Genomic DNA, 18,750 nt, shown 5'->3' on the forward strand with positions numbered 1-18,750 from the left:
GAGTGAAGCAGGCAGGGTGGGAGGCACTAGGGAGAGGTGGGGGCTGTGGCACATTGGAAAAATGTCCCTTTGAAGGGATCAGTCTCACTTATATCCAATTATATCCCCATGGGGCAACATAGGCCTAAAGTTGCCAGAACTTCAGAATATTCAAGGGAAGGTAAAAATCCAGACTCTTGGATGAAGTCTCAGGGTTTTTTAATGCTTGCGACTCATTTTTAAAAACGCCATGTCAGCCGCAAGCTGAAATCTTAGCCCCACCACCAAATAGTTGTATGACCTGGGATATGGCATTTAACTTTCCAATGTAAGCCAATTTTCTTGCCCATAAATGAAGATTCTAAGATCTCCCCGGCCAGGCGCTGAAATGAGCTAATACAAGTCCAGGGCATGGCTCTGTCAGTAAAAGCCCTTATCATCACGGAAAACCTGCTCTGTGTTGAATATGTTAATATATTATCAATTCCTACTTTTCATATGGGTAAACTGAAGCTCAGAGGTGTAGAAAATTAAGTAGAAAAGTCAGGTCGAAAAAACATATCTTCCCCAAATGTGATTTAAAAAAAAAAAGGAATGGGTAAAACTGATAAATAAGGGTTAGGGGATTGAAAGGGCTCTAAGTAAAGCAGAAGTGATTATTAATCGGGCTGACCCCTAACAAACCATGGGAGTCTCTAATAAAGATGTCTACTGTCCCAGAGGCACACAGACTTTGCCAGGCCAGTAACAGGTACACATTTATAACCCACAGGCCAGTGGTGTACTGCTGCTGTTGGCCTCATGCCAGCTGTGCCAACTCACACTGGCTCAAAACCCAATTATTCTGGAACCCCAAGAGCTGGTTATTAAATGTGGCCACTGTGGTGGGAGTCCTGGTGAGAGTATTTACAACGCAGGAATTGGCAAACACTGCAAACCGGGGCCTTGCTTTCGCCCCTGGAGAACTTGGCATCAAATGTTTGCCACTGCATGGGGCCCAGTGACACTTACGGCTTTGGCAAATCGTCCCTTTCATTCTGAGAGGCCTCATGTGCATGCTTGCCTTTCCCACTGCACGGCCCCAGCCTCTGGAAGCAACACTGGGTCAGGAAAAAATATCATTGCCACAAGATGGTTAGTGATTCATTGCGGGGGGTTGGGGAGTGGAGGGAGGTTACCGTTCGCGGAGGAAAAACACTTTTTCAATTAAAGCCAGCAGAGACCCAGATCAAATCAGGAAGCCTCCTGCCTGCCTACTGGGTAGGTGGGGTTGTCTGGAAAGGACAGTAGCAAAATGTTCCGGTTGGCAAGATGCGGTAAGGAGTGAGCCCTCCTGTGCCCCCTCTCCGGGGGAAAGAGGCTCAGTGCAGTAGACAGCAGGGGACGGGGAGCTCGGGGTAAACATCACGCTCTGCAGAGGAACTGAAAGTCACCGTTTGCAGGCTCCTGCTGCTCTGAGGAACTGGCAGAGGCCTCCTTACACGTGGGTCCGGTTGGTCCGTCTGAAGCCCCAGAGAGAGACGGGGAATGCAGCCCCACCTGCTTCGACAAAAGCAGAGCCTCCCCCAGGGGAGGGAAGGCACTCTGTGTGGGAGCTCAGTGGTGGGAGGAAGAGCACAGGGGATGGCCACCCGCGGGCAGGCCAGGAGGGCTGTGATTTTCACAGTGGGACAGGGGACTTCTTCTGTCGACGTTTAGTGAGCTTTGTGTCCATTTCGGGCAAGATTCTAGATCAGATGACTAACAGCATGGTTTGTAAGAGGTGCCAAAGCTAGTGATGCTCGATCCTGGGAACTAGCAGGAGTTCATGGGGAACAGACCAAGTCAGGTGAACCTGGTTTTCTTATTTTATTTACACAGAAGGCCGATGTCTGTTTGCTAGCCTGATGAATTAGATCATTTGTTGTATCTGATAGCGATCACAGCTCGGCTGGCTGCGGAGGCCAGGCAGGTGGTGTAAACGAGGGGACAGGCTGGAAGTGAGGCAGTGGGGAGAGGTGAGGACTTTGTCCCATCAAAGGGAAATGCCTCACCGAAAGGGAGATGCTTACCCTGGGGTGATGTACGTCTAAGCTTATCAGTCTTCACATTTTTCAAGGACTGCTAAAAAATTCAGAACATTTTATAAAATCTCGGAATTTCTAAAAATGCTTTCAGCTGGTTCATAAAAACATATGTCAGGCAAAGAGAACGTGAAATCCAACACTGGTGTGTGTGTGTGTGTGTGTGTGTGTGTGTGTGTCAGTTTGTGATCTTTGATATAATATATATAGTTTCAATAAAGCATTTGGCCATATCCGTCCATGTTTTTTTGGTCGAGAACTGCATGGAGGAATACGGGCGAGGAGCAGAGTACGCCACGGTCAGTCAACCTGGACGTGGAGTCTGGTGCTGCTGGGCTCTCCCTCTCATTTACACCAGTGATTCCGATTAGGATCCAGGAGGGGGACTCACCCCTGTGTGGCTGCCTCCAAACTAGCAGGTGTGTCAGTTATGCTGGGTGCCGGACCGAAGCGGGTAGAAGCAGAGTTCCATGATCTGGGCGCAGGGGGTGGGTCAGATGGAAGGCCCGCTGGGCACTGACCACCTGGCTTCACTCAGTCCATCCACTCTGCCACTCCAGTTTGGGCCCCATTTGGTGGGTACCCTCCTCTCGGCATTCCCATTGTATTCCTTGTCTTTGATTTGCATCCTTGGAAATCAGAAGCAAGACAACAACAAGCACCATTGCCCCCAATGGGCAACACTGCACCGCGGGTCCCCACCAGCAGAAGACACCCGAGATGACTCCCCACCCCGCAATCAGTCCTCTCGAAGAGACACATCTATCATTATTTGCAGACAAGATGGTGTATTCCAATCGGGTGGCCTCTCTAGAGGCCAAAGAATAAAGAAACAATGAAAACTCACGAGATAATTAAAAAATATAGGTGAGAGCAGCCCCTGAACACCGCAACTTCCCTAGACATCAACAAAGCCCAATCAGGAAATGTCCTGGAAAAAAGACAGACTCTGTCTGCCAAGGTAACTAAACTCCATCACAGGTAAGAATGTAAGATATAAGAACCATATTGAGGAAATAGAAAAGATAGCATAAAACAGACATAAAAGGAAATCTGAGGGACACCTGTGTGGCTCAGTCGGTTAAGCAACTGCCTTTGGCTCAGGTCATGATCCCAGGATCATTGGGCTCCTTGCTCATCCTTGCCCGCCGCTCCCCCTGCTTGTGCTCTCTTTCTCTCTCTGACAAACAAATACAATTTTAAAATTTTTTAAAAAAAGGAAATCTGAACAAACAGAAAGGGTGCTATGCTCTCAAATGGAAGGACTTGGTAATGTAAGGATGTGACTTATTTTCTAATGAATTTATACATTCGGTGTAATTACATACAAACTCCAATGGGCTTTTTTTTAAGAACCTTGCAAGCTGCTTATAAAATTCACCTGGAAAAGAAAATGCATGAAAGCCCCCAAGGAACGAAGAGAAGAGCTATCAGTAGGAACTTCGTCCACCGGATGGGAACACACACAACAGAGTCACGTAATAAGGATGTAATGGAATCAGGGCAATGACAGATTCATCAGTCACACAGCAGAAGGAAGAGCCCAAATGCAGATTAGCACCCGGTGGGAATTTAGTGTGTGATAAGGTGGCCATTGCGAAGGATGTTTTTGCGAAGGATGTTTTAACGTACGGTGTCGCTCTTCATTTGGAGGATGGGCTTATAGTCCCTATTTTATATCAAATGTAAACATAAAGAGATAAAACTTTATCATGAAAGTGTTAGGGGAAAAAAAATAACATTTTCCCTGGGTAAATAATATCGAGATAAATGATTCACAAAACCCGGAATCCATAAATGAAAACATTTGACTACATAAACACTGTGAAAATTCCACATGACAAACGAACCGTAAACAAAGTTTTTAAAACATGACAGGTTGGGAGAAAATATTTACATCATAACTAACTAACCCCCAAAAATTAACACGCAAAACATATAAAGAGCTTTTTTTTAAAAACCAAAGATTTTTTAAGAGGGAAAAAACTGACAAAGACTAAAAATAGGCAATTCACAGGAGAAGAAATACAAAAGGCCAGTGAACATAGGAAAAAATGTTTGTAACGAAGGAAATGTAAAATAAAATATTGAGATTGCGTGTTTCACCCACTGCTTGGTGAAAATGATGGACCCTGACGATGTCTAGTATTGAGAGGATGTGGGCACATGGTTGGTGGGCCCCAAGTGGCATTGGGTGGGCGGGTCACTTGGAAGGGGTTTTTGGCAGGATGAAAAGGCTGCATGTAGGATGAGAACGTGCGTTCCTTCACCCTACTAACACCACCTTGAAGAGAACTTGCACCTGTGACAGAGGCCCGCACGAGCCTGCCGATTGCGCTGTTGGTTTTTTGTGCTAATAACTACGAGGACGCGGTCTAAATGACGACCCGTGGGAAGATGAACTGTATGGTAACAATCGCTGAGAGGCACAGAGGTCTGTGAACTACTTGGATAGATCTCAAAGACAAAGTGCTAAGAAAAGAAAGCAAATTGTGGAACAATATGGACAGCATAATCCAGTTTATTTTTTTTTAAACCCTGTATATCTGTACAAGCTCCCATCTCTGTGTCAATGCACACCCAAAGGGCAAATGCCACACGGTTGGCAGAGGCTGTCCCCACCGAGGAGAGACAGGCGCGGGGATGCTCAGGGCTTTCTATTCTCTGTGCTTCTGTCTTGTTGGCATGCTTCTAAGAGGCACGTTCACATTTTACTTGGGTTGAAATAGCCAGCAAGCCAGGGCGCCTGAGTGGTTCAGTTTGGTTAAGTGTCTGCCTTTGGCTCAGGTCACGATCCGGGGTCCTGCTCAGAGGGGAGCCTGCTTCTCCCTTTCTTCCCCGCTCGTGCTGTCTCTCTCTCTGTCTCTCCCTCTCAAATAAATAAATAAAATCTTAAAAAAAAAAAAAGAAAGCAAGAAAAGAAAAAGACAGGAAAACAAGAAATAAAGGGAAGGAGAGAGAACAGGAGCAACTCTCTACATAGGTCTTGCCACCCAGGGAAAGGGGCATAAAGAATAAAAGGTAATTAAAAAAAACTTCAAAATTATTATTATATGTGTCTGGGGTTTTATGTTGGAATGATCGCAATGTCTGGGAACTACACAGAGGCGGTGGTCACACAGCACTGTGAATGTACGAGATGCCACAGACTTGTTCATTTGAAAACAGTTCATGTCATGTTACATACAACCCTCCATGGCTCCCTGCTGCCTGCAGAATAGTCTCCAAATTCCCCAGCCCACCGAGTAGCCCTTCCTCAATCAGGTCACAGGCTTCCTTTCCCCAATCTCTGCGGGGACTCCTGTGTGGGACCCAAAGCTACCACATTTCTGAGCCCCAGATTTTCTGAGATGATCCCATTCCCTATAGCAGTAATTTTAAAATAAAGGCAAGAGGTGATATTTGAAAGGAAAATGATTATTATCAAAATGACACTTCAGCCATGGTTAGAACAATTAAAACGGTCCTAAAGGGTATAAACTGGAAAGGGAGAGGCCCCCTTCTCTTGTTGGTAACCCCCCAAGGGCCTGAAAATCCCCATTCCTGCCCCACTGTGAACAGTTTCTCTTTCCCGTCGCTGGGATGAATGTGCAACCTTGTGCATATAATCTATCCCCAAACAAAGCGCTCTTCCTATAACATCATCCTGCAACTTCTTTGACCTTTTGGAGAGATTTCCAACTTATTACACACAGCTCTGCCTTAATTTTCCCGACAACAGCATCGTCTTCCACTGGCCAGGCCACAATTTACGGACAGCTTCCTATTAATCTCAGTTAGGTGGCTTGCTGGTTGTTCCTGGTCCCCCATTTGAAGTGCCGCTGCCATGAACGTCCTTGTACGCGTCTTTGCCCAGGTGACCTGTCGGACACATTCTTGGTGGCAGGGCCATCGTCATGGGGCCTCAGGACCCCGGGCACTAGCGATGTTCTGGGACACTGGCGATTTGTCCTCCAGAGCATTTGCTCCGGTTTGCCCTGCCTCCCATCACGTGTGAGACCTACTGCCATCCCCCGCCCCCGCCCCTCCACCTGCTCTTGGAACTTGACCGTGCACAACAATCACGTGAGGATTTTGTGTAAATGCCGACTCTGGGGGCGCCTGGTGGCTCAGTCGGTTAAGCATCTACCTTCAGCTCAGGTCATGATCCTGGGGTCCTGGGATCAAGCCCCACATCAGGCTCCCTGCTCAGTGGGGAGCCTGCTTCTCCCTCTCCCTCTGCTCCCCCTGCTTGTGCTCTCTATCAAATAAATAAAATCTTTTTAAAAAAATGCTGACTGTGGAACAGGAGCTCTGGGTCTGATTCTCTGCATTTCTAATAAGCTCCCAGGTGATGCTTGCGGTGCTGCCCCGGGGCCCACGCTTGGAGTAGCACGGCTCTCCTGCAGAAATATAACGTGAGCCTTATCTGTGTGATTTTAAATTTCCTAGTAGTCACATGAAAAAGAGCGTTAAGGGGTGCCTGGCTGGTGGAGCATGTGACTCTTGATCTCGGGGTCATGAGTTCAAGCCCTACGTTGGGAACAGAGATTATTTAAAAAAAAAAAAGTGAATAAAAAGTGTTCTAAAAAATCAGGTAAAATTAATTTGATGCATATATCTTATTTAACTCAATACAGCCAAAACAGTAGGATTTCAATGTGCAATAAAAATTATTATGAGATATATTGCATTCTTTTCTTTCTTTTTTTAGTTGCTTCTTTTAGACTAAGTCTTTGACATCTGGTGTGCGTTTCTCACGTTGCACATCTCAGTTCAGACTAGCTGCAACCCAAGTACTTGTGCACATGTGGCCAGCGCCTGCCTTATTCCCCAGCGCTGGACAATCTCTTGGGCTCTGCCAGCAAGGGAGCCAAGGCACCATCTGTTTCTCAGACCCCATGGAGCAGCACAGGGCAAACGGGGTGCAGGCAGAAGGCACCAGTGGGAACATTCTTTGGCCAAAGGGGGTGCGGTCTGAAGCTGCCTCAGGACTGCAGCAGGAGGGAGCTCTGGATGGCATGAGGACTCCAAGCAATGACGCTATTATTAATATTATTATTACTCTCTGTTCCCAGGCAACATTAACTTTGTTTTTCACATGAAAAAAAGTGAGCTATAACTGACATATAACATTATATTCGCTTCCAGCATAACAACATAATGATTCGGTGTAATGGTAACGATCACCGCAACGTGTCTAGTTAAGATCCATCACCACACAATCACAAAGTATTTTTTCTTGTAATCAGAGCTTTTGGCGATCTACTTACTCTTTTAGCAACTTTCAAATATACAATACCCTATCATTAACTCCAGCTACCGTGCTGTACATTACAACCCCAGGACTGACTGATTTTATAAGTGGAAGTTTGTACCTTTTGACCACTTTCACTTTTAAAGGGAACCACAGGATGCTGAAAATCGTGCACAGTTTGCTCTCGCTGACCAGGCACGATGCTACCGTTGCCAAATTTTTGCAAAACTCTCCCCCAGCTGTCAGAGTCAACATTGAAAGAATGCCGTAATGAGCACTCCAAGTACCTCCCATAAGGTCTTTAAGACTATTTTTGAGATGGCAAATATGTTATGGGTTCTAAAGTTAAATTTTGGAGAAACCTATTTACGTGAACAGTTTCCCCAGAAGCAAGGCAGGTCTCCGTGGCGGGGGATTTCATCTCTGCTGAGTATTTTCAGTTTGAACTTCCTCACCCTCACTTGCTATCTTGCTAAGAGAGAAAAAGCAGAGATAACAAATACTGACCTGCAGGAATCCTTCCTGAGGCAAAAAAAAGAAAAGAAAAGTTAGCCGAAAGAGTGAGGGAGGGAGTGGGCCCAGCCTGGCCGTGTAAGCAGCGGGGCCTCAAGCTCCCTGCACTCAGATGGAGAGGCTGCTTATCTTCCCATCTCTCAGGCCCTGTGATTTCTCTTTCTGCTCCTTCCTGGGTAACCATTTGCACCATGGGGTTGAAATGTGTTCAGAGCTGCCAGCAGGAATACATCCTTTAGGTGGGAAGTGTGGGGTGGGGCTGAGGGGTGCAGAGGGCTGGGGTAGGGGTGGGGGCACCGGAGGGGGGCGACGGTGAGACAGGCATGGGCTCCGTCCTGGCTCTGTCCGGCTCAGGATGGAAGGGAGGGGAGATGGGGGGCAGGGGGATGCTGTCGGGAGCCTCTAAGTCCTCCTCCTCCTCCAGTACTCAACCTTTGCCTCCAGAATCATTTCCCTCCACTGTGTGCAAAGAAGGAAACCCATCTTCTCCTTCTCTATGTTGTTTCCGCTTTTCTCTTGCCCCAAGCCAAGGTTCTGTATTTAACAAAGTTGCATACTTGGAACTCCTCCCTGTCAAGAATGTCACCACGTGTCTTTTGGTGCTGCTTGCATAGAGACGGTGTTTCTAATTGTGCAAGCTTATCCATACTAAACACCTAAACATCATTATCTTTCAAACCCCTTCATGGTTCCCCTGGTTCCTCTGGTTCCCGGATCGGGGGCATTCTCTATCTCCCCATTGCTGGGAACCTGGGAGGGATATTTTTATCCTTAATGATAAATCCCTGAGATGCTCTTCTTTCTAGCTTGCTTCATTTCTCTTTGTGAAACTCTTGAGGTACTTGGTGGGAGACAGAAATGCCAGCTGGCAGACAAGCTCTGTGTCCTCAGCCTAGAGGGGAGCCGCCTGGGGCAGCTCCCTGATTAGCTCTGCTGCTCGCCCCCAAACTCCCCTGCCGCCTTCCCTTCATCCCAGACCCAGTTCCAGCGGCTCCTGCTGCAGATTCCCAAACAGCTGCTCTGAGCGCTCCCCTCTCCTAAACCCCCATGTCATTGTTATGCAAGGAACCCTAACATTTTAGAGCATGGGGGCCTTTGGAGGTCTCTACTCCACTCCCCTCCTTGTATAAGTAAAGTAACAGAGGCCTTTCCTCCCTCCCTCACATTACAAATTTACCCCTTCATTCAACCATTTAGCAAATGTTTATTGAGAAGCTCCCGTGGCCACGTGCTCTTCTAAGAGCTGCAGACATAGCAGTGAGCAAGACGGACAAGGTCTCAGCTCCCCTGGGTTTCACATCCTCATAGCGGAGACAGGTGACAAACAAGTGAGTCAATAAATAACAGAAAGTCACTGCGGTGGGCAGAACCCCCTCAAAGAAGTCCCCGTCCTGATCCCTGAATCCCAGAGATACAGTTTGTTGCACGGCATGGGGGGATTAAGATGCAGAAGAAATTAAGGTTGCTAATGTACTGACCTTGAGATAGGTGACCTTGAGATTCAGGTGGACCCAATCAAATCCCGAGGGTCTTCATAAAGGAAAGAGGAGAGTCAGAACCAGAGATGAGACAAGGGGAGAAAGCCATTGTTGGCTCTGAAGATGGAAGAATGGGCTATGAGCCAAGAAATGCAGGCAGCCCCTAGAAACTGGAAAAGGCAAGAAGACAGATTTCCCCCTAAGTTTCCAGAAAGGACCGCAATCCTGCCAACACCTTGATGTTAGCCCAGTGAGATCCATTTCAGACTACCAACCCCCAAAACTGTAAGCAAATATATTTGTGGGTTTGGTTTTTTTTTTTTTTAAGATTTTATTTTTAACTAATTTCTACCTCCAACGAGGGGCCAAACTTACAACCCTGAGATCAAGAGTCACATGCTCTACCAACTGGGCCCATGGGTGCCCCACATCTGTGTTGTTTTTAAATCACTACATTTGCAATAATTTGTTACCGCAGCAAAAGAAAACTAATATGGTTGCTGACAGTGATAAGAGCTATGAAGAAAAATAAAACAGGCTCATAGCAGAATGACTGTCAGGGCAGGGCATGACTTTAGATGCGGAGACCTGGGAGTAACTTTGGGGCAGTTAGCTACATGGTAATCTAGGAGGATAGAGTCCCAGGCAGAGGGCAGGGCAAGTGCAAAGATCCTGGGGCAGGGAGGAGCTTCGTGTTGGTAGGAGTGACTATCTCCTCAATGCCTTCCCACAAAGGGAGAGCCATTCTGTTGTCTGGTTTCCCAAGCAGTCAATAGTTTTTCTTGCAGATTTCTGAGTAACCTTGAAATCTACTTGTGAATGTCTGGTTTCCCTCTTTAAAGCCTGGGACTATGTCCTTGTGTCCTGTCCTTGTCCCAGTATGAGGTGCTATGGCCTCTTCTCAAGGACTTCAGAGTGTATATTCACCACAGACATTGGATTTTGGAAAGCACAGTTCTTCATTTCAAAACTTCAGAACCTTTCCTCCCAAGTCATGATGGAGCATAAATGTGGTGGAGAGACAGGCAGGCACTCTGATGGCCATCTGCCTCCCAGGGACTCTTGACTTGGACAGTCAGGACCAGCCGAAATGAAGGGACTTTAAGAACTTCCTACTCTCTTACCGTGAATCTCTTTGTAAAAATGACTAACGGATCACCTACTAATTCATTCAGTACTGGGGAAGAAATTTGGATTTTTCCATCTCGGGACTGCTCAAAGTGGGGCACACTTTTGCCAGGAAGAGGGGGATTAAGGTTAACCTCAAAGGGTTTTGTGAGCACCGAGTGGTAAACAGAAGCACCGATCTTCCAGCCAAGTCCAACTGGGTCTTTCGTTCAATGAAAGGTTATGAATTCTCTGTCCTGTGTCAGACTCTAGGGCAGACACAGAAGCGAACGAGCCCCCGCTCGTGTTCCCGAGGCACCCAGAGCTCATGAGGGTGGAGAGGTGGGGGGAGACAGACACCGAGCTGAGGGCCACCCACACGGGAAGGGCATGGTAGCAGGAAGAGGGGAAGTGCTAGGGGAGCTCAGAAGAGGGAGTGATGATTTTTTTAGAGGGATTGGGTGGGTCACTCATTTCCTCCCACTCGAGGGGAGCTCCTCTTGCTATGAAGATACCTGAAACACCTCTACTTCAAGATATACAAATCCGGGGCCCAGGAGATAATCTTGATAATTGCTTGTCATCAGTCTCTAAACTGAACGTCCATCCCATAAGGGCAGGGACTACGTCCACGAGGTCGACCAACTATCGTACCCCCGGTGCCCAGCCAAAATTTGCTGAATGAACAAGCAGATGAACAAATGGGGACTCTCTGAGCTAAGTCATTCTGGAATGACAAGTCATTAAGGAATAGGGTCAAGTGAGCTACAGCGCTCACTGGACTCGGCTTAAGAGTAGGGTCACCCTGACCCTCATTCAAGAAGGTTAAAGGTTCAAATGCCATACAACTCACAGCTGGTTCCATTGCCAGGGCCAACCTCGGGTGGTCAGGAAAGCAGAGGTTAGTAGCCAAACATGGCGGCAGCATCAGACTCACTCTGGCCTTTCAGCCAGAGGCCCAGGCGGCAGGGTGCCTTGGTGACTAAGAGCCAAGCCAAGGAGAGGGAGGGTGGCCTGGCCCTTAAGCCAAAGCATGGCAGATCAAATAACATCCCTATTCCATCACTGACTAGTTGTATGAAGCAAGCAAACGATGATAGCCTCGTAGTTTTCTTGTATTTCAAATGGGAATAATGATAATGATACTCCCTTCTAGGATTCAATTAAAGGACATATATCAAGTGGCTGGCTCCAGAAAGGGCTCAATAAATGGGGGCAATGGTGAGAAGGGAGGAGGATGTAGGGCCCAGCAATAGTTAGGGGACCCTCTGTCTGACCCCTCCGGTATCCCCAAGGCTTTCTCTTATGGCTGCCTAGTGGAGACTCCAGCCACCAGCCCCTGCCCTGACCCCCTCCTTCTGTCATCCCACTTCTCCAAAGCTGGGGTGACATAAGCCCAATGAGCAGGCACAGGACCATCACTATTCTTGAATAGGTCCCCATCGAGACAGGACAGAGAAGTCCATCCAGACTCGGCACCTCCTTCTCTCTGCTCCTGGGCAGTAATCTGGCTAGTCAGGATGCCTGGCCACTCATTCTCCTTTCCCAGCCCCCCAGACTGTCTTGTACCAATCCCAGGACTCCTGAGGTTTTGTGTCCCCACATGTCAGCCCTGTCTGCCTTCCCTGCACCTGGCATCCCCAATCCTTGGCAGGCCTGGGCTTCAGCCTGGGTGTTGCTGAGCTAACTGGCCTCCGTGCTTCTCTGCCCCATTCCATGTCATTGCAAAATGATCATTCACGGAGCCACGCATATGCCCCACACTGCGCTGTGTGCGCCACATAAACCATCTCCTTCCATCCTGGAGACGTGCCTACAAGAGAAGTACTGCCTTTATCCCAGTATTTCAGAAGCGGAAACAGAGGGTAGTCGGACTAGGACCCGGTGGGAGCTGCTGCTGCAGGAAGTAGGAAAACACCGAGGGAAGCATCCCAGGTCCTCACATGCAGGAAGAAGGCAAGGCCTTGAAGAGCCAGGAGTGAAAACCCACGAGAAGAGAACGGGAAAGACCAACAGGCAACAGTTAAAGAGGGAGACCAGCCAGATCAGGCAGGCTTGCAGCAGAATGAGAAACTCGGTGGTGAGATTCAAATCCACATCAGAGGGGGTAAGAGCGAAACCGAGACTGGGCAACAGGAGACCCTGCCCAGAATGCAGAGGAAACTGGCCAAGGCTTGACAAGCCAGGGTGAGGAGTCAACAAACAGATCAGGTACGTCCCGTGGACACCCAACGGAGGGCTGCTAAGTGTGGCACGCACTCAACAAGTCACCACTGTAGCTGAAACATGAGGCTCTTTCTATATTCTCACGGGTGACAGCAGACCTCAGTCGTTCGATAAATATTTACCAAGTGGCCGCCACATGCCAGGGACCGTTCTAGGGCAGACAATAAATAAATCAAGTAAAGCAGGCAGTTACAAGCGCCACAGGGAAGATAAAGCAGGACATGGGGATGGGAGCGACAGGTGGGGGCGGGTAGACATTTCTGTGGAGTCATCAGGGAAGGCCTCTGGGTGGGGGGATTTTCTTAGAGGAAAAACTGCCTTCTGCTGGGTGACTTTAAGTGGTCTCTTGCGTATGTGAAAGCCAGACCCAGAACCTCATCTTGAGAGCAACTCCGGGCGGAGAGGCTAAACCATCTATAATACGCAAGCCGTGGAGGTGCCTTCCCAGGGCAGAAACGGCAGAGATACGGATTGGCGTTTGTGCTTTCTGTGGTTACAGTTGGAGAAAGGGATACTGGACCCCAGGATGTCTGGCACAGAGATGCAGCACAGAGAATGTCGGGGGTGGGGTGGGAGTGGGTCCAGCAACGTGGCGCAGGCCGCAGCTACGGAGAGGGTAGAGTCGGAGACCACAGGGGTCGGATCACGGCTTGCGCACTTTGGGGGCAGTGAAACTTGATGTTCAATTTAAAATCTTCAATTTCTGCTTTGAAATTCCCCTAGGACAGCCCAAACCTCTGCATGTTAGGGTACTTTGAGCTGCAGGTGACAGAAAACCCTCATTCAGTTACTTGAACAAAAAGGAATGATCGCACGAACAGGAAGACAAGAGGCAGCGCGGCGACCAGGTCGGCTAATTCTCATCAGTTAATTCAAGGGCATCATCGGGGACCCGAGTTCATGGCACCTTTCTGCTCTGCCCTCTGCATATCGGCCTCACTCCCCAGCCACCCCCTCCTTGCTTGCAAGACAGGAGCAGCAGCCCCAGTTATTACACACTATAACAGCTTCCACAGGTAGAAAAGGGACCATTTCATCCTTGTATCTCTTTCTAAGACAAATAAACCTTTCCCAGAAGCCCCACACAGCGCTTCCCTTCACATCTCCTTGGTTACAATCACATCCTATTCCCGTGCCCAAACCCACCAACCACAGCTGGTGTCGGCCCCATGTGAGCTCTGCTTTGGGCAGCTAAGAGGAAATGGGTCCTGGGGGTGGTGGGGCAAGGTAGACCAGAAGGCTTGGAGCATGAGAGGCAGGGACACGATGCATGGGGACCAGGTGGGGAGGGGAGGGCGGAGAAAGCAAAGACAGTCATCTGGAGGTGGAGATGACAGATAAAAGACGGAAGACAGAAGAGAAGTCTGAGCCGAAGAAAGACCCAAATTTACAGACGGAACAGGCTGAACACATTTCAGGAACTACCGACAAAAGGAAAATGACAAGGGTAGAAAAAAACTCCCACAGCTTCAAAGCAGAAAAAGAAAAAAACCTGGTTCCCTATATGGGAATCAGCACCAGGCTGGCCTTGGATTTTGTATTTGGGGCTATTTGTAATAGCTCATTTCTGAAGGCAGTAGAACAATGCCCCTATAGAATTTTGAAAACAAAAAACTTGGTCCTCAAAATTTTATCTCCATCAAATTCCCTTTGGAAGGTAAAGGCAACTGGGGGATGTTTTGAGCAGCCTGTGTTCAACAGCAGACAAAATAAAGATAAAATAAAATAAAATAAATTTAATTTAAAGAAATGCAGCCGTCTCGAATGTGGCCATCAGGGCCTGAAGGGACTGCCTGGTCCCCGCGGCCCGCCCCCCCTCCCCGCCCCTGGCGTGGCTGAGCAGTGGTGCAGGGCCGCCCTGCGTGTCTTCTGTCGCCTGCACCTTCTCTGCTCCCTCCCGTTGTGCAATGTCAGGAAGTGTGTGTGAGAGCCACATCCTTCGCCCTGGGGGCTCAGACGGGATCTTTACTTCACTGGGTGACCGCTCAGAATAACAACTGCCACCCTCTTCCTGAACTTAATAACAATGGCTCAACCGTTTACCCTCCGGGACACTGGTGACGAATGGCTTTTAGAAAGTTGTTTTGTTTTCTGTCTCCAAAAGTATCACACTGGCCCCAGCAACACGACGACGACGACGACTGAAGGCCACGGTCAGGGACCAGGAACTGAGTCATGAGCGTCTCACCCGGGTGGCTTGAGCCACTGGGCTTTTTTTCTAAATGGGGAAAGAAGGGTCTAGGAGGCAGATGATTTCGAATTCCTTCTCCACCTAAACTGGCATGAGAGCTGCTGTGTGTTCCTGTCTTACACACTCAGTATCCTGGATACAATCTCAACCAAGAGAAAAGACAGGAAGCTCACGGTGAATACTGACGTGCCGGGGACCAGGGGCAGCTTTTATTTTCTGCTTTGTTCTTCTCGGTAGGAAGGATGTCAGAAAGAGAGCAAGGGTTGAAGGGTTGTAGGAACCCAGCAGAAGGGCCCTGCTGACTTGGGCTGTGGCGCTGGGTTTGGGGCAGCCATTTCTGTGACGTGCGTGGCGCCTCCTACCTCCCCTTGCTCCCGCTCAGCCTGGCCCATCACGGCTGCTCCTACTGCTTCAAACTGGTCCTTCATCTTCCAGGGAGGAGGGCCATTTCGAAAGGCACAGAAGCCTAACGGCTCTTTCTGGAGTCAATGCTCCCCAGAGGAGGGTCACTTCCCTTTCCAAGTCAGAAAAGGAGTTTATAAGAAACCCAACTCTGGGCGTGGGAAACTCAGGCCTGAGGAGTGAAGCTGACCTGCCCTTCTCTCAGGCCTCACACAGGACTCAGAGTGCTGCCCACCCCCGAGGACCAGAAGGTTCTCAGGACTGGGGGGCCAGAGACGCTGTTGACCCACCCCCTCCCCCACAATTCTGCAGGACCCTAAGGTAACTGAGGCACAGAAATCCACAGCCCAAGGGGCAGAGCTGAGAGAGACTGACCACCATGACACCTGCCCCCTTCCCACCACCCCTAGGCACTGCCTAGAACGTTCTAGAATACTGCCCCCCACTCTCCCCCACCTCTACTCCTCTCTCTTCCTTCCTTCCTCTTTCTCTTCTCATTCACTTCTCTTTCCTTCTTTCCTCTCTCTCTGTTGTCTTCCTCCCCCTCCGTCCATCTCCTCGTCCCCCTCCCCTCCCTCACCTGAGCAGGAGGTAGGACAGACTATGTTGGTAGCAGATGCAGTTGTTTGGTTTGAGGTCTGTTCCCTCCCAGCGAAGAAAGACAGCAGTGACAGAGGTGGGGGCTCCCCCATTCCAGCCACTCACCGGGGGGGGGGGGGTCTGCACGTTGTAGGCTTTCCTGCCTTCGTTCCGGGTACCTCATTGCTTAACCACAAGGGCCAGATGCCACTTAGGATCAGATGCCGTTGACAACCGTGGGAAGGAGAAGGGGCCTGCCTTTCTGACAGGTTACACCGCCCTGCCTCTGCATGTTCCCAGGGCGCAGTCCACCCTTCCCAGGGGTCCAACACCCAGCCAGGTCTGGACACACTTTCTGGGGTGGAGACCCGGCTGTGAGCTTCACCTTCCACAGGCCTCAGCGACCTTCATACTCACAACAGGAGAGTGGAATGAAGTAACATCCTTCCCTGCCCTCTCTGATTTTCTGGAAGTCTGAGAAAGGTGGAGAGAGAGCAAGGTCCCAGAGGGTCAGGAGGGCTCCTCTTCCTGACCCAAATGGGGTGGTCGTGTGGCACGATGCACAGACCCAGCGCCTGAGGACCCTCTGCAAAGAACAGAGGTGGAGAGGCCCTTTTGGTTTTGTCCAAAAAGACAGCCGCCCCAGTGAGAAGAGCGGAGGTAATTAAAATAAGAAAGCGAGTAAAGCCTCCGGTGCTTCACTTGGCCAAGTTTTTCAGGCCAGATTCTTATTTTAGGAGCTTCACATTCTGGTGGCACTAAGCAGGCTCAGGTGTAAGGGATGAGTTATTCAGAAACTGTGGCTCAGCTCAGAAAAGAGTATGAGGTTTTGCCGCGACATGAAAAGAGGAACCAGGGTTAAAATAAGCAGCAATGGGTAAGGACTGAGACCCAGTCGGATCTCTGATTTCACCCCCTTGCACACGTGCTCCTCAGGGGCCATCTACTCTTGTGATCTCAGGGAGGTGTCGTTTTTTACAAGAAGGTGTCATATTTTTACAGGAAGATGTATCCTTAGGAGTAGAAAATTTTGCAGGCCTCCCAGGCCCCACAGATCCCTGCACCCTGGTGACCTGCTGTGGGCCACCCGAGCAGTCACAGGCCCAGTGCCGGGCTTGGGAGCCCACCCAATCAGCAGAGCCCCAGCTCTTCTATGATGCCTGCCTGCCCATTGCCCTGGCTGAGCGTGGCTTCAGGTCACCAGCTCTGTCCTCACGCTCTGCCTGTGGGGCGGGCAGCTGCTCAGGCACCTGGCTGACACGCGGGCCTGCAGCCCCTGAGTGGCCCGGGCAGAGAAAGCTGCTCGTGGTTGAGCCACCCAGATCCCCTCTGGGGACTGGTAACTGAGAAGGACACCTGTCTCTGGGAGAAGAGCGGACTGGCAGAGAAGGGCTGAGGCGTGGCAGGGCACACCCGGGTGCAGGGCCCCCAGAGCCCTCTGGTCCCAGACGGGGCCCTCTCCCACACAGGCCGCCCACTCCTTACAGGGGTTAGCCAAAGCGAGTCTTTGTTCTTTGCCACCCCCAAAGCCTGACGAGGTCCCAGATCCTGAAACCAATGCAGGATAGGCAGCAATTCCCAGGAACGCCCGCGGCCACGGCGGCAAGGGCGCCAAGGTGAGGGGGGACTGGCGAGATGCAGTCGATGCATGTTTGTGGGCCGTGGGTACAGCCACGTGTACAAGAAGCCACAGAGTCATGTCTTTTCCAGCTTCAGGCCTAGTCATACTTGAAGTCGTCTTCACTTTGAAGGAATAGAGAAACCACAAGGGGAAAAAAGATCAAAAGCATTGACCAACTTTCAACTTAAGAGAGTGTAGACTCCTTTCAACAAACCATCTATCAAGGATGCTAACCCGGCCAGGAAAGCTCACACCGTCCTAGACTCACAAAACACTGTGGAGGCCGCAGAGGCCCACTGCCTGCCCTACACAGGCCTCCCCTCAGGAGACACCGCTGTGCCCACGATAAGCAGCTGTCAAGGGCCTGAAAGGACAGTCTGATACCAGGGATGTCGTCATTCATCCCCGGTGACCAGGCCAAGACGCGTGGGCACCCCAGACACACTGGAAACATTCAAATGGATATTCTTTAGATACTGGTACAGACGCACAGAGGGAAGGATGGAGATGCCCAGAGCAACTCAGCCTGACCTCTATCGGGTGGAGCAATTCTGAATGAGCCCACACTGGGATCTCCCAGAAGCCCCTGCATCAAAGAGCCCCAGCTGCCCGAGAAGGCAGCTTCGAGAGCCCCTGCGCTGGCTCAAGCACCCCCTCAGGGTCTCACTCTCTGACCGAGTGGCTCATTGAAGTGATTCCTTTGGCCCCCATCGTCTTCCCAGAGGTGTTCTACTCCACACGCCTTCTTACACTTGACACATTTCTAGCAACCGGTACCCCTGGGACCTGCCTGTTGTCCTGCCCTCAATGGCATCCTAGCTCTGGACAAAATGCGTCATTCCCTTCACACTTTGGAATCAGTGATCATGCCCCACCTCTCTTCCACTTTTACTTTCTTTTCAACTGAACCCCACAGACCCTGTTGCTGCTTCTCCAGGACATGGCGTCCCAACCCTGGTCTACCCTTCCTCTCCACTGCACATGTGGGTGCACGCCATTTGTTGGTGCCTCTTCCCACAATCCCCAGAACGGAGCACGACTCCTCTGCCCCTCCCCAGGACACCTCCTTTGTTCTGACCACCCCCTGCTCTCCCAATGCAGCCAGATAAAAATAGCTCCGCTGGCCTCCACACCACTTGGTTGTCATGCATTGCGGTCACACAGAGCCCGTGTGTGTGACATGCAAACTATGTGGGGGTGGGCTTTCCAGACTTGGACTTGGAAAGACTTGCTGCGGCTGAGTCCGTGTTAACGTTTAATGGCAAGTGTTAGACACTTGGCCTCTACACGGTACCACCAGGTGCCATAAGCATGAGCCTTTGGCAGAACCGGTGTCTACACAAGGAAAGGTACTG

At 50.0% G+C, this 18,750-nt stretch overlaps 1 protein-coding gene across 2 annotated transcripts in view; it reads right to left on the minus strand.

Moving 5' to 3' along the window:
- INPP5D (inositol polyphosphate-5-phosphatase D) overlaps positions 1–18,750 on the minus strand; it is a 112,765-nt gene that overhangs the window by 78,902 nt on the left and 15,113 nt on the right. The window lies entirely within an intron of this gene.

This window comes from Ursus maritimus, unplaced genomic scaffold, assembly GCF_017311325.1.
Source record: "Ursus maritimus isolate PB19 unplaced genomic scaffold, ASM1731132v1 scaffold_1, whole genome shotgun sequence".
In the NCBI taxonomy this organism is placed as follows: domain Eukaryota; kingdom Metazoa; phylum Chordata; class Mammalia; order Carnivora; family Ursidae; genus Ursus; species Ursus maritimus.